This window comes from Moschus berezovskii, chromosome 9, assembly GCF_049115385.1.
Source record: "Moschus berezovskii isolate FMDL1 chromosome 9, NW_MosBer_1.0, whole genome shotgun sequence".
Classification (NCBI taxonomy): domain Eukaryota; kingdom Metazoa; phylum Chordata; class Mammalia; order Artiodactyla; family Moschidae; genus Moschus; species Moschus berezovskii.
In genome coordinates this window covers 22,015,180-22,040,114 of record NC_142468.1, presented here as the reverse complement: position 1 = coordinate 22,040,114, position 24,935 = coordinate 22,015,180, and the positions used below count along the sequence as shown (strand labels likewise).

The following is a 24,935-nucleotide window of genomic DNA, read 5'->3' as shown; positions in this document are numbered from 1 at the left end:
CAGATTCTGCACAATAGTGCCAGCCCCTCCCCGCCGGCACACCCCCGTGGAAACCCACTTGCCACCCTGACGTGTCTCAGGATGTGTCAGGGCACCCACGGCTGGTGCCTGTTGTCTTCTGCAGGTCCCATGGCAAGGCCCCAGGGAGGTAGGATCAGGTACCTCCCTGAGTGTCTGGCCCAGGGCAGTTTTCTTGCAGAACAAATACTGCAGTCTCCACTAGGCAGGATGACATCTGGGCAGATCAGAGTCATGACAGCCCTCTAGTCAGGAAGAGGCTTGGGCTCTTTGACCCACTGACGTCTGGTCTCAGCAGCGTAGAGCTGGCGAAGGGAGGTTTTGTTTTGTTGTCATTGCTAGGTAAGGCCCTCCAGGACCATCCAGATATTTCTTCCCAAGCTCGTGCTTTCCAGCCTCTGGTCACAGCTTCAAGGGCAGTTTGTGTACTTTCTTGTACAAGGTCTTGAACCTAGAAGCGGGGGAAGACAGGCAGAGTTGGAAAGCTCCTCCTTCCTCCAGGGGCAGCTCCGTGGGCTCCTCGCTTGAAGTTCAAGTCATTCAACTGTGCCAGCCAAGAGTCACCTGCTTGTGAGAGAAGCAGCCAGTTGACCTTTGTAGATTATAAGCACCACTGGGTCTCCAATTTGAGTGTGTGTTCAAATCCTCTGGAGGGCCTGGATTGCTAGGCCTCCCCTCCAGAGTTTCTGATTCGTTAGGTCTGGGGTGAGGCCTGAGAGTCTGTTTCTACTAAGTTCTTATGGGCTGCTCCTGGTGGTCTGGGGACCACACTGTGAGAACCACCAGTTTGCACTTGGGCTAAAAAAACCCACTTGACCTTTCCAGAGCAAATTTGATAAGATGTGAACAGAGGGTTGGAGAGGTCACAAACTGCTGGGGATAGAGGAAGGTCAGAAATAGGATGCTGCAGGTGGACCAGCCTAACTTGAAAACTGAGAAGAGGTTAAATGATGTAAGGAAGTTGCTGGCTGATCTCTTACCTTCACCAGTTCAGTTCTGGTCCTTTCCAGCCATCCAACAGAGGGAGGGGCCAGGCCTGGGGAGCCCCAGTGGCATCACTTTGGGCATCTCCTCCCTCCACTTCCTATTCTGCCCTCTTAGGCAGTGGTGAGCTCTGGAAGTTTGTGTTTTAAGTCTTTCCACAGCTTGAGGTCCATGGTACAGAGAGCAGGGTGCTGAGCTGGGGTCTCAGGCATCAGCCTGTGCACCACCTCTCACGAGCAGTAACTGAAGGCCCCTCACTTTGCTCAGGGGCAAGAGCTCTCCAGGGTCCTTTGAGCTTGGATACCCAGCATTCTTTTTTCTTTTTTGGTTGCACTGGGTCTTCGTTGCTTACGTGTGGGCTTTCTCTGTCTGCACGGAGCTAAGGCTACTCTCTAGTTGCAGTGTGTGGGCTTCTCACTGTGGTGGCTTCTCTGGTTGCAGAGCACCAGCTCTAGGCACGTGGGCTTCAGTAGTTGCAGCGCGTGGATTTAGTTGCTCTGCTGCATGTGGATCTTCCCGGACCAGGGATTGAGCCTATGTTCCCTGCTTTGGCAGGTGGATTCTTACCCACTGTACCACCAGGGAAATCCTACCTGGCATTCTTTAATGCCTTCTCTGATGGCTTCCTCAGCAGGGTCAGGAGCTTCCGCTTGCTCGTTAACTTGTTTTTTTTTTTTTTAATTCTTTAATTTGTATGAAAACCTCTGTTGATATTGAACCAGAATCCCATTGAGGGACTGACTGTCTGAAAGTGAAACCAGAGAAGTTCGGAAATTAGAGTAACTTTACTTTTTAGAGTCTCTGGCCTCTACAGTTAACGCTGTTCCATAAAACTGTCCACAGAGGGGTGACTTAGCATCATTGTCAGGTGCTGGTCCCGGTACCCCAGATCATCACACTCATTGCCAGCAGTGTTTCCCAGGATGTCTGAGTTCTCATTTCCAGGTGCTCGGAGATGTCGGCCTCCCTTCCCCACTGCCCGGCACAGTGCTCCTGGGAGGCCTGTGGAAGTGTTAGCTGGTGCATGGAAAGAGATGTATGCATGCGCCTCCTCTCCTTTGATTTCTCCCTTCTTAGCTTTGAGTTCACTGCCCTCCTCTGCCCTCCTCTGCCCTCCTCCCCCCTCTGCTCGTGTTGCCCACTCTGTGTTCTGGCACAGCTGGCCGTCAGTGTTTGTGCACCGTGCGTGGAGGGGTTGGGGTGTGCCTGGGGAGTTCCCAGGGGTCCTGCCCTAGCCATCTCTGTGAGGAGCACATCCAGACTCCCCAGTCTTTTCCCTGTTTCCTTCTCTCTTCTGCCCACTTTGGGGTAGCTGTCAGTTACAGAATGTTTTCACCATCCTAGGGGAGGTTGCCGCTCTTCAGATTGAGTTGGACCCCGTTTGCAGTCTTTATTTCCTGCCCTCTGTATTGTCAAGCTGAAGGACTCCTGGCCTGGAGAAAATTAGCATGTCCTGCCTCAGAACCATCGTCTGGCCCGTCTCCCCAGCCTCTGTCTGAAGGGGCAAACCAAAGATTTCCCAGCCTTGGCTGACTGTCACTTAGCCGCTCTGATCCTGCCTGGGTGGCTTTCAGGCAGCTCAGGCAGTGACTAGCCTGAGGTCTCCCTAGAAACAGGGGAAGATTGAGGCTGATTTAACTCATTTTAAGTGAAATCACCAGCCTTTTGATGATTCCATTAATTTCCTCCCTTCTGAACACTCTCATGCTAGCAGTAATTGGAAATCCTGACTCTGTTTCTCATTTCCCCCCACTCCTCTGCTTTAATCTGAGGCAGCTGGATACTGCGCTCTGCTTTTTCATTTACTGGAAGAGCAGTTTGAGGATGATTTTAATGACCAGCTCTGACAGTACTTCCAGAAGCCGCGACTGTTGCTGTTCTTCAGTTCACACCCACCTGGGGGCCGCTGGCTCTCTCACCTTGCTCCTGTAAATCTCTGCTTTGTTCTTGGTGTGAGGACGCTCTCTTGCCCCAGGTAGTGTGTGCAAGCCTCTCATCACTCAGCATTTGCAGCCCTTTGCGGTGTGCCTGGCACGGCCCAGTGACTGAGCGTTTCCCTGCCCCTGCTTCCCTGCCCTGGTGGAAGCACAGAGGCCTAAGCCCGTGAGGCTCCAGCAGAGCTTGTGACTAACCACAGGCCTTGGGAATTGTCTCTAAGGCTTTCTCTAGTGTATGTGTATGATAGTGATGCCTATTTCAGTTTTTCCTTTCATGGCTCTAAAGAGAAATAAATAATGTGAACCACCTCCCAAGATCAGAGAAGTAATGGTTGCTTGCTGCTCTTGGTTGACAAAGGTAAAGCGCATTCTTGAGTATCATGTCATACTGGTGTCCTCACAATGTAAAGGATAAAGCTGATTGTGAACCCAGGTCCTCCCATTGCAAGTGAAATACTTTTTGTACTACATTGTGTGTGTGTGTGTGTGTGTGTGTGTTTTTAACACTGACTTTCCAATGTCATTGTCTTTAGCATATCAACCACTTAAGTGTTAAACTATTGTGTGCACTGGGCCTTCTGCCAGAAGCTGAAGTCCTCACAATCTAATTGGGGGGAAAGATAAGATAGAATGCATCTTTATTCCCTTGAGCGGTTCAGGTACTGAGTGCTATTAGAAGGAAGAGAATTAAGCCTGACATCATCTAGGAAGGCTTCCAGAGAGCTGAGACTTAATGCTGGGCCTGGTGGGAAGGCAGGATCTAAACCAAGGAGCACTGGAAAGGGGAGTTTGGCATTTGGCCGCCTAAGATTCTGGGATACAGAAATGGTGATGAGGTTTTAGTCCTTCATCAGACTGAGAAAAGTAACACCCTCTGGGTGATGCTTTCCCAGCTTTCCTGTGCTTTTAAAATCAGGTTCACACACCCTGTGCCCACAAAGAACCATTCAGTTGGTCTGGAGTGCAGCCCAGCAATCTGCATTCTTTAAAAGTTTTTTTAAAATAATATCAAACAGTCTCCCCTCCCTTCAGTTTTCTTTCCTGAACAGAAGAAAACAAGGGTGCAGGTTTCATTTGTTCCAGAGGCAGAAGCTATTTAACACACTGTTTCAGGTGGTGAGGGTGGCCACACTTTGAGAAACACTGTACCCTAAGCAAATGCCCTCTCTGCTGCAGGAAGCATTAGGGGTTAAGAATCTGGGTTTTGATACCATAGAAGCCCCACTCCTGAGGACTAAGTGTTTAGGATAACTAAGGAGGAAAGGGAGGCATGGTATTAACTAATATAAGTTTAAGGTGACTCTGACAGCCACTGGGTCAGTTGGGGTGCTCTCTTGAAGGCAGGTAAGTGATGGGGGCATTGAGGCTGAGGACGTTTAAACAGTTCATGCTTGGAGTTAACTGCATGAGCCTCTGACTCTTAAGAAAAGCATTTTTATAGATGCTCTGTGGTAGCTTAGCTTTCAGGTGGATGTTGGGGGTAGAAGCAGTCAGGGATCAGTCAGTGGGTGGGTGGAAGCTGATCTGGGATTCAGGGTCATTTACATTGAGAGCCCTGGAAAAGGTAACGCTGTGTCTTCCATAGGAGTTGGCAGTCTTGGTAAATCTTATGATTTTTCTGTCAGTATTTTGGCACCAGATGGGACCTAGGGTGGCTGTGAAGATTAGAAAACTTACCAAGTTACTAAATGCCCTGTTAGGAATTAACATGTCTTGGGATTTCCTTGATGGTCCAGTGGTTAAGACTGTGCTTTTCCATTGCAGGGGGCCTGGGTTCCATCCTTGGTTGGGGAGCTAAGATCCCACATGGCCAAAAAAAATGATATGTCTTAGTTCGGGGGTGTTGTAAAATACCTATAGTAAATGTGCGATATATTTCAACTAATAGCCACTTTAAATCTGTTATCCCATTCTTAGTCAATGAAAATTTTCAAATACTAAAAAAATACAGAGACTAATATACTGGATACTTGCCCCCCAGGTTTCAGTTGCCTCATTTGCTTTACATGTTTTTCTGCAGAGATATAGCCAGTATCCTAAATCGATACGTATCTTTCTAACCTTGACTCTTGTATTTTTACATACTTACATGTGCATTTACATGTAGTTTTTTATTTATTTATTTTTTTTACAGTCCAGGTCTTTATTTTTACACCCATCAGGCCATGAATTCATAGGGAATGGGCTCCAACAGTTCGGGTTCCTTTCCATTGGTCCTCACAAACTGTGCTTCTCTGGGTGGAGCAGGCTGGCGCTTCAGCTGAACCCAAGTCCCTTTCTCTATGGCTTCCTTCCTTTTCTGATCATTTTCCTTCACACGTTTCAGAAAGCTATCTTGGCTCTTAGAGGGCTTAATATGCTCAATACGCACATTAATTCTCTTGGCAAGAATCTTGCCCTTCACTTGTTTGTTTACAATGATGCCAACAGCATGCTGGGTGACATTGTAGACTCTCCCAGTTTTGCCATGGTAACATTTGTGGGGCATTCCTTTTTGAACAGTACCCATTCCCCTGATATCTACAGTATCACCCTTCTTGTAGATTTGCATGTATGTGGCCAAAGGAACAGCTCCATATTTTCTAAAAGGCCTGGAGAACACGGAGCGGGTGCCCCTCCTCTTTCCCTCTGTGTTCGTCGTTTTGGCGAATTACTGGAAGATGGCGGTTCTGGCCGAAAAGGAGAACGTGTAGTTTTTTAAAGGGCTCTCAATCTGTGAAAGTCAGATTTCTTTTTTTTTTTTTTTTGCATTTTGTATATTACAAGTTTTACATACTTACTCGCATTCCTAAGTGATATAGAGTATTGTTTTGTGTTTTAAAGTGTGTGTGTAATCTTCTATAGCTTCCTTTTTTCACTTAACATTGTTTTTGAGATTTAGCCATGTTGATAAATTTGTTTTACCTACGGTATAGCATTCCATTTTTAGTTGGAATTCTAGTATACTGTTAATATACCAGAATATTTGTAACCATTCTCTCATTAATGGACAAGTTTTTCATTGTTAAAAACAATACTGCAAGGAACATCCTTGTACATGTGTCCTTGACATGTATATAAGGTTTCTCTGACATAGCGATAGAGTTGCTGGATTGTTAGAAGTGTTCAGCTTTCTGTGTATTACCAATAGCTTTCCAAAGTAGTTGTTTGTGTTTTCACCACTAGTGATGCATATGAAAATTCATAGTTCTGCCCTGGTGGCTCAGACAATAAAGAATCTGCCCGCAATGTGGGAGACTTGGGTTCAGTCCCTGGGTTGGCAAGAGCCCCTGGAGGAGGGCATGGCAACCCATTTCAGTATTCTTGTCTGGAGAATCCCATGGACAGAGGAATCTGGCAGGCTACAGTCCATGGGGTTGCAAAGAGTCGGACACAACTGAATGACTAAGCACAGGACCGTATACTTTGCAACAGCTAGTATTGTTAGATGATAATTGTTGCCAATCTGATGGATATAAAATGGAATCTCTAGAGTTTTGTATTTCTTTGACTATCTTCTAGTTTGCAGATTATTTTAACTTTATCTATGGCAGTGGTTCTGAAGGGTCATTGGGGTCTTTTCAGGCGATTGACAAGGTTAAAACAGTTTTCGTGTTACTACTAAGATACTGTTTGCCGTTTTTGCACTCATTCTTTAACAGGTGTGTAGTGGAGTTTCTGGAGAAGGAAATGGCAACCCACTCCAGTGTTCTTGCCTGGAGAATCCCAGGGATGGGGGATCCTGGTGGGCTTCCGTCTATGGGGTCACACAGAGTCGGACACGACTGAAGTGACTTAGCAGCAGCAGCAGCAGCAGCAGTGGAGTTTCAGAGACTACATGGTATGTGTTGATACAATCACTGTAATTTTATTATTTTTAAATGAATTTATAAATTAGTAATAAAAATTAGTTTTATTTTCAACAGTGGTGTGTTGATAGATGTAACAGAGACAACTTTGAGGATTCTTAGTAATTTTTGATAGTATAAGGGGGACTTGAGAACAAAGGGTTGAGAACCACTGCTCCTTTATTCATACTTTTTTTCTTTCTGAAATGTGCTTTCTTTGACTTTCTAAGAAATCCTCTTCAAATTTCGTAAAAGATGGGCTCATATTTTCTTGTAGAAGTTTTTTTTTTTTTTTTTTTAATTTCTTTCTCACTTTATGGCTGCCCTCCGTCTTCCTTGCTGTGCGCAGGCCCTCTCCAGTTGCAGCAGGCAGGGGCTCCTTTCCAGTTGCAGTACACGGGCTTCTCATTGCAGTGACTTCTCTTGCTGTAGAGCAGGGGCTCTAGGGTGTGGCCTCGGTAGTTGTGGCACACGGGCTTAGTTGCCCCGCAGCATGTGAAATCTTCTGGGACCCCAGGGATTAAACTGGCGTCTGCTTCTTTGGCAGGTGGATTCACCACTGGACCACCACGAAAGTCTTTCTTCTAGAAGTTTACTAGTGTTCTTTTGTGGATGCTGTCTGCTGTTTCCTAGGCCCTTCAGCCACTTAATTTTATACCTTCTCAGAACATTTGTAGAGCCTTAGTAGAATATTTTCCATGCCTTTTTTTATAGCAGATTTTTTTTTGGAGCCTTTTGGGGTGAGGAGAGCAGTGTGGATGGAAGGATATGCAGGGATTTAGTCACCTTTCCCAGATCCTTTGTTCAAGAGAGGGTCCTAACATTCTGCAGGTTATTGCCATGTCTCCTTGAGATGCTGGTGCACTGTGATTTTGGATCCTTGTGTTCATTAGTTCATCACAACTTGCTGTCCAAGGACCAGAACTCACCAGTGACAGGGATTCTGGAAGTGCCTCCCCTCTCTAAACCCCCCATTTTCCACTGAACATTTGAGTTCCTTTTCGAGAAGGAACCAGGAAGATCTCTTCTTCCTGGTTCTGTCTGGGCTGGCTGACTGGGCGGGGGGGTGGGAGCAGTGGGCAGGCAGGCAGCTACCAGGTTAATTACAGTTGGGGGCATAAATGGTAGCCCCCTTTAAGGGAAAAAGAAAAAGTACTGCTAACATCCAAGGCTTCACCTTTCACTAGACTAAGTTTCTCTGTTTCCAGTATATTCCTTACCTCCCTCCCCTCAAATCTGTCTTCTACCCTGCAGGCAGCATAACTCAGAAATCTCAGACTTAGCATGATTCTTCTCCCCTTAAAACAAAAACAAACTCAAAGCTTGCTGTGAGGCTGCTATTAAGGTCTGTACCCTCACCTGTGCAATCTCTCCAGCTACTTCCCTAGCCTATGCTCCATCCGGGAAACGCCACCAGGCACTTATTCCCATGACACACCAAATGTGCCCCCATTGCCTCGCTGATGCTGTTCCCTCCACCTCAGATGCTGCTTTGACTACCGACCTTTTCAGTAAAGCAACATCATAAATTATATTATTTACCCCTTGGTTATGTTCTAGAGGTGTTTGTATGTTCCCCATGTGTCAGGGGAGAGCTCGTTTGACTCTCAGGCAGGCCCCACAAAACTCAAATACAAATTCTAAGAAGATGATCCCTTTCATCTTTTATCCCCACTAACTCAGCCTTTCTAACTAAAATGAAGACTTGGAGTTGACCTCTCTTTAGTCTTTGTTTCACTTGTGGCTTTTCTGGGGAACAGCTGCTCCATCTCCTTCCCTTCCCGCAAGTTCCTTCCCCATAAATTGTTTACTGCGTTGACTCCTGTCACTTTGCACCCCGGTTCTTTAGTAACCGCAAGCGAAGGGCATTTCTTTGTTGTGGTTAAGGAGCTGATGTAGACATCCTAATAAATTGTCTTCCAGCATGTCTTACTTGCAAGGGAGGGAATGCACTGAACAGATGAACAAAAGCACCTAGTCCCTCACAGTTATTGCTTGTTTTGAAAAAAATAATAAACTGACATTTATTTCAAATTGACTAGCATATTTTGAAAGTGAGGCATGAGTTGTATGTATGCGATAATGCTGCCAGCAGAAAGGCGCTGCTCAGGGAAGGAATTCTGGATGGTGTTGTGTTTCCCATTTAGCCACACCCAGACTCCTGCTTCCCCTTCAGCAGCTTCAAAAAAGAAAATTTCACAAACTCTGGAAATCTGTTAGAGATGCAGATTAAGTAGATTAACTTCTTTTCTGAAAGAGCTTTGTAGCAGGAATCCACATGGTTCTAGAGAAAGGGGACTCCCACATGAATGCCTGCAGGTCTCTGTGCTTGCTGAAGAAGGATGGGGTGGGGACCTAAGAAGGGGCTGCAAGTCAGAGACTCTGAGCTTGCAGGAACCTTCTTCATGTCATTATTGTGTCTGAAAGACTTGACTTTCTTTGACAGCTTGTTTATGGCCCTTTCATTGGTTCTTGAGAATGGTCACTAGGTAGATTGGGAAAGTAAGAAGCAGAAGGGGACGAGTTATTCTTTGCTCGTGTTGCTGATAAGGTCAAAGCTAGGGTTGATCTGTTGCACGCTGCCTCCTGGTTCATGCAAACAGGCCATGTAGGCATGAATTCTCAAGTTCAGGAAGGGGCTTATGCCAAAGTGAAGTCTGAACACACAGATGCTGGTTACTGGGTATGAAAACATTAGGCCTTTATATGGACATGGGCCTGAGTGGTTTCCTTTGCAGGTGATGCTTTTCTTTCTTCTTATTTGAAGAGTATTGCTAATGTTGCTCGGAGAAGGCCATGGCAACCCACTCCAGTACTCTTGCCTGGAAAATCCCATGGACAGAGGAGCCTTGTAGGCTGCAGTCCATGGGGTTGCACAGAGTTGGACACGACTGAAGCGAATTAGCAGCAGCTAATGTTGCTGTACTATTTGATTAGCGGATTGTTATAAAGATGAAAGATGAGGAGTAGTTAGGTAAGCCTTGCAGATCAAGCAAAATGATATGAATTTTCTCCTCCTAACCCAGTTTGCTCGTGCTCCCTCCCCTGAAATGCACTTTGGAATATGTGAGAAAATAATCCTTATAATCAAATCTAATGTATAAAATACAAAACATACCAACCGCCCCATTAAAAAAAAAAAGAAGAATGTGGTTATTGCAAAAGGATTTTACCATCCTCCAAAGGAAATGGCAACCCATTCCAGTATTCTTGCTAGGAAAATTCCAGGGACAGAGGAGCCCAGCAGGCTGTAATCCATGGGATTGCAAGGACTCAGACACGGCTTAGTGACTAAGCAACTCCTCCAGAGGAGTTACCATAGTTGTTTCGTGTGGTTCAGCTTGTGGGATCGTAGTTCCCTGACTGGGGATCAAACCTGAGCCCTGTCAGTGAAAGCACCCAGTCCTAACCACTGGACCGCCAGAGAATTCCCTGTGCAGTTGCTTTTAAGTGGAAGTATCCCTGGTGGATGTGAAATACTGCATTAGCACCCAGCTTGACAGGGTCACATCTGCTGTTGAAGGAGTCCAAGAGGAGGAGGAGATGGGGAGCATCCATGGCACCTTGGCAGAATGAAATGAGGCATTAGGTAGGGCTGCCAACTCTGAGAACTGCTGCGCTCTATGTCTGGCCGTGAGGATTTGCCTCCTTCTTCCCCCCGTGGCTTGTCTCTCCTGCTCCTGCACAGCAGGCTTCTTTGCCAAGGATGAAGAGCCTGGATGTCAAATTCTTTCTCTCTGCCCTTGGCAAGGCAGGCTGTTATATTTGTTTTTTAAAGAAGCCTTTTTGCACTTGGGGAATTTTTTTCTTTTCTCTTATGGGAAGTTGCTTCATCATTTCCCAAAAATATACTGCACCTCTTGTTTAAACAGGGTGCCCTTGAAGAGCTTTGGAGCCTGAAGTGGGATGGGGGTGTTGTGAAATCTTTTGTTTGATGCTTTGATGCAAGCTGGAATGCTGGCTGTCTGCAGGCATAAGTGTCAGGATTTGCCAGGACTGGGTCCAGGAGTGGGGTGTTGCGGGGGAGAGACTCCCTGAGATGCAAGAAACTGGGGTCTTTTTAAGCATTTAAACAGTCCATGTTGTAAGAGGTATCAGCCCTTCTGGGCACGGACTCTATCACGTTTTTGTCCAGTGCCTTCAGTGTGCCCAGGCTGGTGAACATGGATTCTCACAGTACCCTGGAGAGGCCAGACCAACTCACGCATAGCAGCGGTGAGCAAAACGGTAGTAACTGTGGGCTCAATTGTGAAGTCATGGGCACTTCATTTCAGAGAAAGGAGATTCCTATAGAAGAGAGCTCTGAGACCAGGCCTTGCACTGTGGGAGGGGTTTAAGCTGATGGAGGGTAAGAAAGGATGTTGAGAGGGGAAGAAGGAGCTGAGAAGAGCCAGCAGGCTGCTCTGAGGCCACAAACGTGGATGAGTAAGTCCAGTGGTGGGGGTAGCCTAGCGGGACCTGACGTCGGAGAAACAGGACAGACCAAATTGTGGAGAGCCTGGCACATCCAGAGGAACCATTTAGACTTACAGAAAGAAATGGGCAGCCTTTCTTAGATTCTGAGAAGAGAGCAGCAGCATTAGGAAAAATGTGGCTTTGGGGGATATTAGCTGACCCCAGAGTAAGCTAGAATATGCCTTCAGGAGGGCGGGAGGAGAGCCCCAGCTCCGTCCACAGCTCTTGGGAGGAAGTCATACTTGGGTCCTTGGAGAAAGGGATGGCCTGGTACATGGTTTCTGTCTTGGGTGAGCGTGGTCGCACAGTGCCTGTGGCCTGTGGCCCCCTGCAGCTCCCCCTGGCAGGGCACAGCAACTCAGGCCACAAGGTTAGTGCTGGCTGGGTAGGAGCAGGTGTTAGGTGCTAGTTCGAGCTAAGCTTTGACCAGGGCCCCTGTGGAGGTGCTGTGCCCAGGTGGGCCCAGTGGAGCCAGGCACGAGGTGCGGTGGGTTCCATGCTGCTCGTTTTAGGTTGGGATTGACCAGGGGTGATTGCTTAGATCCAGACAACATGGGTCACCTTGTGCCTAATCAGGAGTCAGGGTGCAGTGTGCAGAATCCCTGCCGTGCTGAGTACTGTGCCCTCAACCCCTTCACAATTGTAAATAAGGAATTTGGGTAGCTTTGGACTATAAATAATACCAAAGAGGATCTGTCAGAAAGTATTCTTCTTAATAGACTGTTAGTAGCTGCTGTTTATAGAAAATGAAAATTGAGAAAATAAATTATTGTTGAGGGAGATTGCGTCAGTGGGGACAAACACATCATCACAAGATCTATTAAGTTCCAATAGAAAGAGGGAAGAGTAAATGATTGCCAAGGGAAGTACTGCCCAGTTTGCCTAAGTCAGAAACTTAGTGACAGTTTCCATACCAGCCGCTGGGCCTGGGCGGGGCCTGTGCCTCCCAGCTGACCCACTCCAAGCTCCATGGCATGGACCCAGAGCATGTCCAGGGCAGAAATCAGGTTTGGAACCCTGGGAAGTGAGTGGCTTCTCTTTGGGGATCATCCCAGCCTGTCACCAGGGCAGGGTATAGGCCAGCAGAGGCTCGGCTGCCACTGGGGGTATGGGCCCTGGTGCAGGAGAGGGACGAGGGCTTAGTCTGAAGCCTCGAGACTTCAGCTTTGACCTCATGTTGCTGCTTTTAAAGACCAGTGCTTTTTTCCTTTTGTGTGTGAAAACTAAGGCCCCAGACACTCTGTTCAGATTGCTGGTAGATAAATGCTAAAACCATTCTGAGTAATCACCTCTTTGTTTTTAAACAGTTGAGTAACAGAGTAGTCCTCAAAATAAGATTTGACTTTAATGGGCCAGCCCACATTTGCAGAAGGCCCACCCGTCTTTGGGCTTCCCAAGTGGCGCTAGTGGTAAAGAATGCAGGAGACCTAAGAGACGTGGGTTTGATCCCTGGGTTGGTAAGATCCCTGGAGGAGGGCATGGCAACCCATTCCAGTGTTCTTGCCTGGAGAATCCCATGGACAGAGGAGCCTAGCAGGCTGTAGTTCATAGGGTCGCAAAGAGTCAGACACGACTGAAGCAACTTAACACACACACACAGCTCTCTTTTTTTGTTTGTTTGTTTTTTAATACTTCATTTTATTGTATTTATTTATTTTTTAATTTATTTTTTTACTTTACATTATTGTATTGGTTTTACCATACATTGACATGAATCTGCCCCGGGTGTACATGTGTTCCCCATTCTGAACCCCCCTCCCACAACCCTCCCCATATCATCCCTCTGGGTCATCCCAGTACACCAGCCTTGAGCACCGTATCTCATGCATCGAACCTGGACTGGCGGTTCGTTTCACATATGATAATATACATGTTTCAATGCCATTCTCCCATATCATCCTGCGCTCGCCCTTTCCCACAGAGTCCAAAAGACTTCTATACATCTGTGTCTCTTTTGCTGTCTCGCATACAGAGTTATCATTACCATCTTTCTAAATTCCATATATATGCGTTAATATACTGTATTGGTGTTTTTCTTTCTGGCTTACTTCACTCTGTATAATAGGCTCCAGTTTCATCCACTTCATTAGAACTGATTCAAATGTATTCTTTTTAATGGCTGAGTAGTATTCCATTGTATATATGTACCACAGCTTTCTTATCCATTTGTCTGCAGATGGACATCTAGGTTGCTTCCATGTCCTGGCTATTGTAAATAGTGTTGCGATGAACAATGGGGTACATGTGTCTCTTTCAATTCTGGTTTCCTTGGTGTGTATGCCCAGCAGTGGTATTGCTGGGTCGTATGGCAGTTCTTTTTCCAGTTTTTTAAGGAATCTCCACACTGTTCTCCATGGTGGCTGTACTAGTTTGCATTCCCACCAACAGTGTAAGAGGGTTCCCTTTCTCCACGCCCTCTCCAGCATTTATTGCTTGTAGACTTTTGGATAACAGCCATTCTGACTGGTGTGAAGTGGTACCTCATTGTGGTTTTGATTTGCATTTCTTTGATAATGAGTGATGTTGAGCATCTTTTCATATGTTTGTTAGCCATCTGTAGGTTTTCTTTGGAGAAATGTCTGTTTAGTTCTTTGGCCCACCTTTTGATTGGGTCGTTTACTTTTCTGGAATTGAGCTGCAGGAGTTGCTTGTATGTTTTTGAGATTAATTCTTTGTCAGTTTCTTTATTTGCTATTATTTTCTGCCATTCTGAAGGCTGTCCTTTTATCTTGCTTATAGTTTCCTTTGTTGTGCAGAAGATTTTAAATTTATTAGGTCCCATTTGTTAATTTTTGCTTTTATTTCCAATATTGTGGGAGGTGGGCCATAGAGGATCCTGCTGTGGTTTATGTCAGAGTGTTTTGCCTATGTTTTCCTCTAGGAGTTTTATAGTTTCTGGTCTTATGTTTAGATCTTTAATCCATTTTGAGTTTATTTTTGTGTATGGTGTTAGAAAGTGTTCTAGTTTCATTCTTTTACAAGTGGTTGACCAGTTTTCCCAGCACCACTTGTTAAAGAGATTGTCTTTTCTCCATGGTATATTCTTGCCTTCTTTGTCAAGGTAAGGTGTCCATAGGTGCATGGATTTATCTCTGGGCTTTCTATTTTGTTCCATTGATCTATATTTCTGTCTTTGTGCCAGTACCATACTGTCTTGATGACTGTGTCTTTATAGTAGAGCCTGAAGTCAGGCAGGTTGATTCCTCCAGTTCCATTCTTCTTTCTCAAGATTGCTTTGGCTATTCTAGGTTTTTTGTATTTCCATACAAATTGTGAAATTATTTCTTCTAGTTCTCTGAAAAGTACCGTTGGTAGCTTAATAGGGATTGCATTGAATCTGTAGATTGCTTTGGGTAGTATACTCATTTTCACTATATTGATTCTTCCAATACATGAACACGGTATATTTCTCCATCTGTTTGTGTCCTCTTTGATTTCTTTCACCAGTGTTTTATAGTTTTCTATATATAGGTCTTTTGTTTTTCGTTGCAGTGGTGAATGGAATTGTTTCCTTAATCTTTCTGTTTTCTCATTGTTAGTGTATTAGGAATGCAAGGGATTTCTGTGACACACACAGCTCTCTTTGCTCTTTATTATCTCTGTCTTTCAGAGGTGAAGCTGGCTGGGAAAATTGAGAGGATTGTGTGAGAGAAAGCAGCAGGCCCACAGTTCAGAATCAGTTGTTCTGCAACTTCTCTGCCATCTTGGAATGTATGGTTTCATTTGGTTTTGCACGTGGGCTGCAAGTACAAATAGACTAGCCCCAGAGGATTGCCACCCACTCGTGTGGAGTCTGTGAAGCACTTGGATTCTCTTCCCTGTAGGCCTGGTTACTCCCAGCAGCTGGAGGTGGGGTGGGGAGGGAGAGGCTGTTGTTCTGCTCACATTATTCCACTGCGAGAAGCACCTGCAAAGACTCAGGATCGCCAGTTGCACATGTAACAAGCCTTTTCCATCAACAAGGCAGAGAGAATTGGAAACCCAGGATGAGTAACAGGCCTGTGGCGTGTGCCAACCTGCTTGGCTTCCCTTGGTGTCGTGCAAACCTCTGCGCCCTGGCTGCAGTCCTAGCTTCTTTGTGAAGTGCAGGTGTGTGTGTGTTGCTGAATGCCAGTGATCCTTGGACACATTCCTCATTCGTATTCGGGCCTTTGGGGCTGGGGTGTGAGGGGCAAAGGAGTCCAAATTGGATACCTCATGAGGTGGTTCTGAAGCCGTGCTGAGCAGTCGGCTTTTAAAAGTTTGTCTTAGGAACAACCTGTACTTTGGTACATTGTAAATTGACACCCCAGTTGCCTTTTGGGTAATGAGTTTGGACTTTGGTGCAGCAGCTGAGAAGGAAGCCTTATGGGTGGTGGGTCTGGGGTGTGGCTGCCTGCCAGCCTGCAGCACGCTCTGAGCAGCCTCATGGACTCCGTCTGTGCAGCCATGTATGTTGCAGCAGTAACTTGGATTTGGGGCCCTTTATTCTCTACGGATGAGTTGAAAATGGGAAAATGATATTGCTGATCGTAGTTATAAGAAGGGCAGGTCTTCTAAAGCTGATAATAATTGAGAAGATTTTGAAACTCAGCATGCCAAGAGCCGGGAATCATTAGTATCAGTTGAACGTTTGCTGACTCTTAAGTCAACGGCCCTCCTCGGTGATGAAGAGGAAGAACATAGTTAAAGAATAGTGTTAAAAAAAAAAAAGCCTGAGTTATGCTGTCCAGGAGTATAAAAGCCAAAGCATAATTAGGCATTTTAACATCTTGTTTGGCTTCCTGAGAGCCCATCTTCCTTATAATATATAAACCTATCATTTGGCTTCAGGGGGCTCTGTCTGGAGAAATGGGAAGACTGTAACCAGGTTCCCCTGTGATCAAGACAAAACCCTGTTTGTAAGGGTGCAAGGCCCTTCTGGGGCCGAATCTGTCCCTTGGAACACAGTCCATATTGACCTACCCTCAAGGCCTTTCCCCTGGCAGTGTGCTCATTTATATGCTGATTTCTGTCATCTTTTTTCTGTTTAGATACTTTTAACCTATGAACTGAACTGAACTGAAACCTATGATTTTAAGCTGTCAGATGGGCTGTATTTATTTAAAAGGCTAGGCTGCTCAAACACTGCTGGCTTTCTCTAACTGGGAAAGCCCCAGGTTTGGGGAGGTAAGAGAAAATCAAGCACCAAAGATAAACTCAAACTCGTGCCTGGACTGTGAACTTCTTTGTATACTTCAGTCTCAGTCCTCGACTTTGTGCGTGTAGAGTTTATTATATGTGTGCTTTAAACAGCTAAGTTTTTAGGCAAAAACCACTGACATTCCACACCAGGGTACCATTATAATGGAAAGAGAAAAATCTTTTTAATTATAGCAGTGTTGCGGCCTTCTCCCATGCCTGGCTAGCCAAGGCATGGAGTTGATAAGCATACAGTGTCTTTCATACTTGCCATTACAACATGTTAATTAAGAGAATTCAGCTGTGGCACCAGCTGGGGATGTCTGGCTTTGTGGAAGATTGCAATTAGATGCTTTATTTTCTATTTTCTTTTTCCCCTTTCAACTTTGGTGGAATGCCTTTGAGTGGGGGCTTTTAGTCTCAGCAGTATAAATACTTTAATGTGCCTAATTATGTAATCATACACTTACACTCCTCTGTGTACACACACAGCGTTTTATGGACTTTTATCCCCTTTTCCAGCACACGGGGCATCTCGCCTGCGTTTTGGTTTGGTTGGTATTCTGTGCCGTGGCAGGAAGAAGAGGAGGGCCAGAGACAGTTCAGGGTTTTCCTCTGATTATGATCTGTCCCTCTGCTCCCTGCCCCCCCACCCTCCTTTATCTCTCAAATAATTAGCATCTCAATAGTTTCCTAGCGAAGTCAACGTAATTTAAATGAAATTGGGCTTTATAATACTATATCTTTCCATGAATTTGCAAGTGCAGTCTTTCAAAGTGTATAGTTTCATTTTTCTCAGTCCTCAATTCCAGGCAGGCCTAGGGCATGAGCCTGGACAGGAGAGCTCAGGCACAATGGAACCCATTGATTTCTGGCATTCAGCTTGCGCGGAGAGGTCCTGTGACCCCAGCTGTTAGACCAGGATCTGGGAGCAGCTGTTTTCCGAGATTCAGTCCTCCAGGGATGGGCCATCTGCTGCCATGTGAGAGAACCCTGGGAAAGAAATCGAGCACAGGGTATCTCTGTACTCCTTTGCTCTGCTCTGGTCCCTGCAGTTTTTCCTGGTCCCCTCACCTCGGCATACTTAAGACACATGATGCCTCTGCACCGGAGAACTCACATGCTTTCCTCTCGGTTCTTCTGCCGCCCTGGCTCCGCCACACCTGCACCCCCAGCTCCACTGAAAACTCGTTGCCAGAGTTGGCAGGGAGATTCCAGTGGCTGCTTCAGCTGGACTAGAAACAGAGCAGGCTTTTCGTTTCATTAGTAGTAACGTGACTTTGCATTTTAGGAACTGGAAAGATCCTTAAAAATCTTGTTACAGGGAAGAAGAACCCAAGATTTTTTCAGTATTCAGATTTGTATTTGGGGCCCTTCCTGATTTTCTGAATTTCCAGCTATCTCCTGCTACACACAGACACGCACACATACACACACACACACACACCCACACACAGACACACACACACCCACACACACACACACACCACCACCCCCCTTCTTGCTCCTCTGCTTATGCCCTTGTCTCCCCCTCCCATGTTCCTCCCCCTCCTGTATGCAAGTCACAATCCCCTAGTCACAATCTTTCATCCCATGTCACAATCCTGTTTACCTCTAGATTTGGAGTTCTGGTATCATTTCTTTCTTCCTTTCTGATCTCTTTCCCCATTGAATTAACCCTTCTTCAGAACCTCCTAGTGTAGCCCAGATTGATTTCTAACATGTGTCTCCTGTGGTTATTTATTAGACCGTAAGCTCCTAGAAGGTACAGTCTGTATCTTTGCCGCCTTCCCAACCCTCCTTCCCCATTGCCCGCCACAGTGCTGTAGTGCTTAGTAAAACCTGTTGAATGAACAGATGGATACATGCAATCATTAGGTGAACTCTGGGAGGTAAACAGAGTAGATGCTACTGTTATTATAACCAAATGGGGCTCCTCATCTGTACCCCCAGAGGGAGTGACATCTCCTCAGGGACAGTGAAAGTCGCTCAGTTGTGTCTCCCTCTTTGTGACCCCGTGGACTGTAATCTGCCAGGCTCCTCTGTCCATGGAATTCTCCAGGCAGGAATATTAGAGTGGGCAGCCATTCCCTTCTCCAGGGCGTCTTCCCAACCCAGGGGTCGAACCCAGGTCTCCCACATTGCAGGTGGACTCTTTACCGTCCGAGTCACCAGGGATGTATTATTTACTCTAAAAGTTCTGTCACCAACCTGGCACACTGGTCAGGGCTCATAGATATGAATTTGTTATATTGAGAAAGCATTCCTATTAGAGTGAAATCCAGAGGGAATAAGAACTAAGGCTTGCAGGTGTTTTTTAACTCTCTTCTGGGTGAAAGTCATTAAACCATTCTTTGGAAGACAAAAGATTAAAGGATACCTGTGACGTTTGGACACAGGTATCTACTGACGCACCAATGATTGAAGCTGCAACAGGCAGTGTCTTCTGACCAGGAATCTTGACTGGTCAGTCACAAGTGGCTCACCAGGCGCAGGGGTCCGCAGACCTGAGAGAGGCAGGGGAGGCAGCAGGAAGGTGGGCTTCGGATGGACAAATGAAAAGCGTGGTTGAGACTCCGTCCCTGAAGCTCGCTGATCTGTTTTGCGTTTGCTGTGTTCAGTGATCAAGGGATCTTGACAGTTTGTCAAAGCCAGGCTAATAAATACTCAGGCTAAAATCAAAGGGGAAGCAGGTCCCAGACATGTGAGAAAGCGCTTGAGGGCAGGGGCCCTGCCATGGACCTCACAGCGGGTCTGATGTGAGTGAATTCACAGGAGGTAAGAGAGACTCCAGCCTTCCCTGCTGCCTGGGAGGAGGAAAGGGATCTGCCAGGAGTCCTCTGGCTCCGTCTGGCCCAGAACTTTAGAAGGACCCACAAGCTGAAAGTTCAGTTCAGTTCAGTCGCATCTGACTCTGCAACCTCATGGACTGCAGCACCCCGACCTCCCTGTCCATCACCAACTCCCGGAACTTGCTCAAACTCATGTCCATCGAGTTGGTGATGCCTTCCAACCACATTATTCTCTGTCTTCTCTTCCTGCCTTCAGTCTTTCTCAGCATCAGGGTCTTTTCCAATGAGTCAGTTCTTTGCATCAGGTGGCCAAAGTATTGAAATTTTAGGTCCAGCATCAATCCTTCCAATGAATATTCAGGACTGATTTCCTTTAGTATTGACTGGTAGTAGAGAAGAATAAAACTCCTCTGGGGAGATTTCTCACCACCCTTGATCAGCTGATGATAGCAGAGGATGGGAAGTTCCCCTTCTAGGAAGTGCAGAGGAAACCAAGAAGGCCGGACAAGCTCCTTTTCCTGTGGTGGCTATGAACAGTGTGGTTAAACTGATGAGGCGTTTAAAGAAGAGACTCTCCTTCCTCACGAGATGGAGGAAGACTCTCCAGATGAGTAGATTTTGTAACTTTTGACTCCTTCTTCCCATGGCCCATCGGTCACAGTGTTCCTCATACTTGTTGGCTCAGAGGTGATTAAGGCAATGACCCCTGGCCGCTTCATTCCCCATACCACGCACCCCACCCTCCAAAGAACCACCTTGTCTTTTCCCTTTTATATCTCCTAGTCTCGTGGTAGGGTCAGGCCTGACCCAAGCCCCCACGGAATGTGCAGGGCTCACTTTATGGCCTGCCTTTGACGTGTAGTCTGTTATTTGCACCTTGTCTGTCACAGCAAGACCCAGTCACATCTCTTTCTTCAGAAAAGATTATTCAGACCTTTACCAGGAAGTGTGGCACTTGCCAGTTGCAGGTCACCCCCATCACTGATTTCTGCCCCGCAGCTGATTTTGCCACCCTCTGTGGCTGGAGGTTACCAGTTACTCCCTTGCATTCTCTGCAGTTGCATGGGCCTGGGTAAGCAGCAGTGGCTTGTTGAGCCCCCGGCATAAGCAAGGTGCTGCCTGACTCCCTGTTTGGAGGTACACGGCAGAGGCTGTTTATTCTGGGCCTTGGCAGAGCTGCCCTGGTGATCCTCTGTATCCGAGGCAGTGGGCAGAAGGGCACCCTCTATCTAAGTGTAGCTCACACCCCCGTTCTGCACTTAGTGGCAGGCTTCCTGTCGTGTATCCCTCTTGGAAGGCGTGTGTTCCCAGCTGAAGATGCCCCCGTGCCCTCTCCCACTTGCAGTTTTGGGATCCGTGCTCCTTAAATAGCTCCATTGTTTGTAATGCTCAGAGATTACTAAAGGAAACCATCTTGCCTTTTCCCTCCACCTCTCTGGAAACATGTGGCCCCACTTGAGATATGAGCTGAGTTCTCTGGGCACAGGTAAACTCACCAGTCCACATTCTTCTCCAAACAGGAATTACTGCAGCTTCTCGGCAGCTGGACCCCGCCCCCATGCTACACTTCTGTAGGTCTTAGGGTAACTTTTTCTGGTCCCATCTGTAATCAAGGAGCTGGAGAAAGACATGCCAGAGTTTGAATCCAGACTCAACTACCAGCTGGATTTGTAACCTCAGGCCACTACTAAATTGCTCAGAGCATCACTTTCTTCATCTGAACAAATTGAATATGACACCACTTTCTTCACAGAATGGAAGAGTTAAAAATAGGATGGTAACTTTAAATGCTTCGCATAGCACCTGGTGATAAATGTTAATTATCTTCATCACATCTACCCTGTTGGACAGCAGAGATCTTTAAATTTGTTTTAAATTTAAATTTGTGTTTCTCAAAAGCCTACTGTGTGTGCCTGACACCAGACTTGACATAAGGTATTTCCATCAGGTGGTAGAACTGGGAATGAAACCACAACTCTGAGTCCAGCCCTGTCGTGAACTCCCAGCCAGACTCTGAAGTCAGTTACCACTCACTCATCAGTTCTCCTTCTGAGGTTGGTCAGTGCCTTAAGCAGCTGACTGGGGCCTTCCTGCAGAGGACCAGCCTGATCCTCCTGCTGTGCTAAGTCACTTCAGTCGTGTCCGACTCTGTGTGACCCCATAGACGGCAGCCCACCAGGCTCCCCCGTCCCTAGGATTCTCCAGGCAAGAACACTGGAGTGGGTTGCCATTTCCTTCTCCGATGCATGAAAGTGAAAAGTGAAAGTGAAGTCGCTCAGTCGTGTTCGACTCTCCGCGGCCCCATGGACTGCAGCCTACCAGGCTCCTCCGTCCATGGGATTTTCCAGGCAAGAGTACTGGAGTGGGTTGCCATTGCCTTCTCTGTGCATCCTCCTAGAGGTGGGGAGTTCTGAGGGCAAGGGCAGCTTCTTCAATGATAGGATAAAGGAGATGAAACCAGGAAGTAGCAATGAGAAAAAATAAACATCTGTTTTCTCTTAACCCTTTACTGCTCTCAGGGGAATGTAGTTTCATTTGTTAATGCACATGGAATGGCCTGTCTCCTTAGCCCTGCTGGCATTGCACCATCCTGGGGTGGGGGTGGTGGAAAATTGTGGGTGCTGCTCTCTTAAGTCACTGCAGTGGGTGGGAGGGCTTTTGATACTGTGAGGCCCAGGCCTAGAGCAGCAGCAGGAGAATGGTCCTCCTGCCTGCTCGTCCTCTCAGTCGTACAGTGTAGGGGTGGGATGAGGGTGTAGCCCCAGGAGGCCGCGTGTCTCTCAAGTCCCTGAGCTGTGAGAAAAGGGGTGAAAGGGTAACAGGCCATATGGAGGCCATTAATCTTCCCTGGTGGCTCAGAGGGTAAAGTGTCTGCCTGCAGTGCTGGAGACCTGGGTTCGATTCCCAGGTCGGGGAGATGCCCTGGAGAAGGAAATGGCAGCCCACTCCAGTACTCTTGCCTGGGAAATTCCACAGATGGAGGAGCCTGGTAGGCTACAGTCCATGGGATCACAAAGAGTCACACATGACTGAGCGACTTCACTTCTCTGTCAGCCAAGAACAGCTCAGGCTCTGCTGAGAACATAGTAGGGCAGGGGGCTGGCATATTACTGAGCTGGAAGAGGGAACAGCAGGCAAGCCAGAATGTTCATCGTACTCCTCACTGCCTGTCCCTCTCCAGATATCCAGAAATTTCTAAAGCAATCCTTTTTCTTTGCCGTAGTCTTTGCCCTGCCCTATTCCAAAAACCAGAGGTAAGAAATTAGTTTACATTTACACAAATCAGTTTACATTTACAAATCACATTTACAATGTGAATAATAAATGTAAAGAATTTAAAGAAAGTGCCTACTATTTGCCAGGCATGATGCAAGACACTTTCAGGTACATAGTTTCATCTTCACGAAGGTGAGTATTGGCTGTTAGGGAGTAAGACTCAAGGAGAGGGCAGGCCAGTCAAACCCTGATTCACTATCAGACCATGCTGTGCCCCTGCATGGCCCTAGTTCTGGTGGCTGGGAGTGTATTTCCACGGGAGACGCCAGTTTAGAGAACATGAGGTGTACCGTGCCGAGGGAGTCTCTCTGCTGGAAACCATGCAGCTCAGATGAGGATGGAGCCCAAGGTCTTTTAACTGAGATCACACACCTGGCCTCAGGGCTTAATGAAGCACAGGTTCTTGACGTCTGATTGCAGAAAGAATTCAGTGAGAGACAGAGTGATAGGTTAGAAGTAGATTTATTTACAGAGAAACACAGTCCACGGTCAAGAGTGTGGGCCATCTCAGAAAGTGAGACTCTGAAATATGGTGTGGTTATACTTTTTATGGATTGGGTAATTTCATAGGCTAATAAGTGGGAGGGTTATTCCAACTGTTTTGGGGAAGAGGGCAGGGATTTCCAGGAACTGGGCCACCACCCACTTTTCAACTTTTTATGGTTGGCCTCAGAACTGTCATGGCCCTGGTAGGTGTGTCATTTAGCTTATGCATTACAGCGAGTGTATAAAGAGGCTCAAAGTCTCCTGGAATCTTCCACCATCTTGGACCTTGTTAGTTCTAACCGGTTTTTTGTTGTGTCTTGTGACTATGTCATTCTAAAAACTGTGCCCTGCCTGCCCCCTTCCCTCCTGTTTCAGCTATCTGCTCCTGATTCATCTCAAATCAGAAACTATGTGACCCTTTGCATTTAAAAAAACAGTGCCTTGAAATGTGGGCAAAATTTTGTAGGTGAAGTCAGTTTCTGCCAGTTTCTGTACCAAGATCTGGGAATACAAGAAGCAGAACAAATGCTTGCCCTACAGCTTGGGTATGTGGGTGGGTTAGTGGAGAGGTGGGGATGGACCGACCTGTGAGAAAATAATTGCAGAGACAACATTACAGCCAGTGCTTCATGGGGAGGCATGAAGATGTTTGGAGAAAGCAGAGGAGGGGTAATTGAGCTGCTGTTTATTGAGTGCTTGGTGTGTGAGAGGCTCTTTACCGGGTCCTCGACCTGCATGACTGTGATGAATCCGCGTAGCACCCATGAGGTACGCACCTTTACTGTCCCCCTCTTACAGGTAAGGGAACTGAGGAATAGGAAGACTTGCCCAAGCCACACAGTGGGGAACTGCCCTAGCTCACCAGCTGGTCTCACTGTAGGCCGGGGGGAAAGCTCTGCCCCGTGCTGCTTAGTTCTCTTTGGGACGGTGTCCTGGGGTAGGTGACCTGGGAACTGAGTCTTGAAAGTTGGGTGGGGTTCCAGCTGACCCTGTGTACTTTCAGGTCAGGGTTTCCAGGCCAAGGAACAGCACTTCTTCTTTCAGAATGACTTTGATGGCCACTGTCAGATGACAGTTTTCATGTTTGGGGCAAGGTGCTGTAAAGAAAATGTTCTTCCTTCTTGTTGGCTCTGACCTGCCGGTTGGCATGTCCCCTTTCCTGTGAGGTGAGGGGAGTGAAAGATGCAGGCCTGAAGCAGGAGGGACAGCCTCTGAAGCTGGACCTGCTTGTGAGCCTGTCAGTCCGCTGGAGTAGGACCTGGGCTGGGCCCCTCTGAGAGGGCAGCCTGAGCCATAGTGGCTTCTGCCGCTGCTCACCCCACCTTGCACTGGGGCCACACCCTGGGAAAGGCTGGAGCGCCCGCAGCTGGCCCTCCCCTGCGTGTGGGAAGTTCTCATGAGAAAAGGGATCCTGGCTGGACAATGGGCTTCCTGTCTGACCACTGGGAAGGTTTGTCTCAGAGGAGAGGAAGGTTGCAAGTGGCATGAGAAGTCGTCTTTTCCCTCTCGCTGCATGCTGCCTGTTTTAGCCTTGTGGCTGTTTGACTGGGGTCAGGAAGGCAGAGAGCGGGGAAAAGCGATGGACAGAAGCAGCCCCTGGCTCTCTCTGGGGCAGCCAACCTCCTCTGGCCTGGCTCTCCGCCACCGCTGTGCGCCCGAGGTGGGACTCTGCCCTGACATGGCTGCAGGCGCTTCTGCACAGACAGGACGCTTCTCCTCGAGCCTCCCACACGGACGGAGCTCAGTTCAGAACTGGAGTGGCTGCAGGACTAACAGGAGAGGAATCTCAGGGGCGGTGAGACTGGCCATCCACCCAGCTTGACACAGGTTTGCAAATGGCAGACAAGACCTCAGAGGCCTTCTGGTTCAGCGCCTTCATGTATGGAAACTGAGGCCGGGAGAGACCAGTGTCCACAGGCAGCACCCAGATCGCCTTTGTCACTGGGCTCCCCTCCCTGTGGCTCACTTTCTCAGGTGGGCTGTGAGAGGAGAAGCTGGGC

At 47.2% G+C, this 24,935-nt stretch overlaps 1 protein-coding gene and 1 pseudogene across 5 annotated transcripts in view; one reads left to right on the top strand and one right to left on the bottom strand.

Annotated features, from left to right (window-relative positions):
- The window catches only part of SUSD6 (sushi domain containing 6), a 98,016-nt gene that overhangs the window by 56,202 nt on the left and 16,879 nt on the right, over positions 1–24,935 (top strand). The gene's annotated exons all lie outside the window — the stretch shown is intronic.
- Positions 5,082–5,505, bottom strand: LOC148776408 (large ribosomal subunit protein eL21 pseudogene; annotated as a pseudogene).